Below are 2,282 nucleotides of genomic sequence, written 5' to 3' on the forward strand. Positions count from 1 at the left end.
CCTCCAGTGCATTCAGTCCAAATTCATGAATGTTTCATGCTCCAAGTGAGGCGTTATTAGTCAGCACGAATCTGTTTGTTTTATCCTCCTTGGAGCTCCAGGTGGGTGGAGTTTACTGTGATAAAGTCAGATAAAAAGTTGAGGAGACGGGGAAAAAGTAAACTGAAGCACTTACCAAAAATACTTCCCGGTGAGTAATCTCTTTTGTAGGTCATTATTTTATACTTCGAGTCAAACCCCACCCACCTGGGGCGCGATGGAGGTCAAAACAAACATTAAAATGCCATCTGACTCAGGTCCAGTACAGTGAAGACAAAATAAGTCTGTTTCACTGACAGCAGGAAACGAAAATAAACTGACTTTTCCACCATTTATGAGCTGATTGAGAAAATAGTACTTATTATAAATAAATGTTAAAGGTTTCATATAATAAAAATAAAAGATAAGATATAGAAGTATAAAAATACATTCATATAGAAAAAAGAGCTGCATGTCTGTAATAAAACAAATGGCATGTCACCACCTCTCATCTCGTCGCTCTTCTCTTTCTCACCAGCAGATGGTGCTGTGAGTGTTTAGTTCAGTCCAGAGACGCCACCTGCTGAGGAAACAGTCTGAGTGAGTGCAGTACCCAACCAGCTCAGATGGTGTCACACTCAGACAAGACATCACAACATACGTCTCAGTGGTCATTTACACTGACTCACTCAAATATTATCAGGACTTCAAGTGTCAGGGGTGACATGTGGACACCTGGTTGTTTATTATTAAACACAAAATTAAATACGAAGCTGCATTTACAACAGAATCCATGTAAAAAACGTACAAATAAGAAAATGCAAAGCACATTTCTAATAAAAGAACATTAATTATGTTCAAAAGGAAACAAGCTGCACAGACAAATACTTACTGAGTCAGAATAAGCAAGAAAAATAGGTATTTAGCAGAAAATAATGATATAAAATGACAGTAAGAAGTGAGACAGATGTTGGGAAAGTATCTATTCCGTACCTCAAATATAAATATCATGAAATCTGTCCTCGCCTCACTGTGGCTTAATGATTAACCTGATAACGTAGCTCCAAAAAGTGGCTGTGATGGTCATTTAGAAACTTCACAGCAAAAATGTAATGTTCAGATAACCTTCAGTGAACGTTCCAAGTTTTTTTTAACAATAAAATTTAGACAACACTCAGGGAATGTTCCCTAACAATTCTGTAAAGGTTGCACAAATATAACCTTGAGAGAACCCTTAGGGAACATCCCCTGAAGATTCTTTGAAGGTTACACAAAAATGCCCACAGAGAACCTTTAGGGAACAGTCCCTTTTTGTAAGCACAACCTTTTTAAAGATCATTCCTAGAAAGCTCTTTAAAGGATACGATAGGGAATGTTCCCTAAAGGTTCTCTGAAAATTTACCAAAGGGAACAGTCATGGAAAGGTATTTGAAGATAACACAAATATACCCTCAGAGAACCTTTGGTTGATGTTCCCTAAATGTTATCTGAATTTTACACAAAAATACACTTCAAAGAACCTTTAGGGAACATTCCCTGAAGGTTATTTGAAGGCTACAGAAGAGAACCTTCAGGGAATGTTCCCTAACACTTCCTTAAAGGTTCCCTGAAGCTTATTTTATGGAACATTCTCTTAAGGTTTTCTGAAAGTTACACAAAAACACTCTCAGAGAATCTTTAGGGAATATTTTCTAAAGGTTTTTTATAAACAATAACCTTTAACTAATGTCTCTGGAACCAAAAATAACCTTGAGGGAACATTTCCTGACGTTTACCTGTTTTCTTGGGTCAAAGTTAATTGTTCATGTTCAGAGTTTTCAGTTTCAGAGAACAGCATACTAGTCAACTTTTAAGGTTTTTAAGTGGGATTTTATAAATTGCTGGTTGTTATTGAACTTTTTTCATCAACTTTTCTGTTTTGCAGCTAAAAATCAGTCAGCAGTGAGTTGTTTCTGTCATTTAGCCAACGTTTCCACGATGTTTCCTCTCTAAACTCTCATACATTATCTCTGTGGTGCTTGCATGTCTTATATAAACAGTTATAAGAGAGTAAAACGTCTTTAAAACAGTATAAAAGTAAGTAAACATGAGTAATCTTTGTAAAATACTCACTGACGGTGAGTGATGGAGATAACTCGACCCAACAGTGGGCGGGGCAGTTCTCATGATTGACAGCCCTCTCGGCCAATCAGGTGCAGATAAGCGGTATCGTTCTCCAATCAAAACGCTCACGGCGCCGAGGGTAGGTTGAGTCCGGGGAGGAA

The sequence above is a fragment of the Pagrus pagrus genome, assembly GCF_965226575.1.
Source record: "Pagrus pagrus genome assembly, chromosome: 24".
Taxonomy (NCBI): Eukaryota; Metazoa; Chordata; class Actinopteri; order Spariformes; family Sparidae; genus Pagrus; species Pagrus pagrus.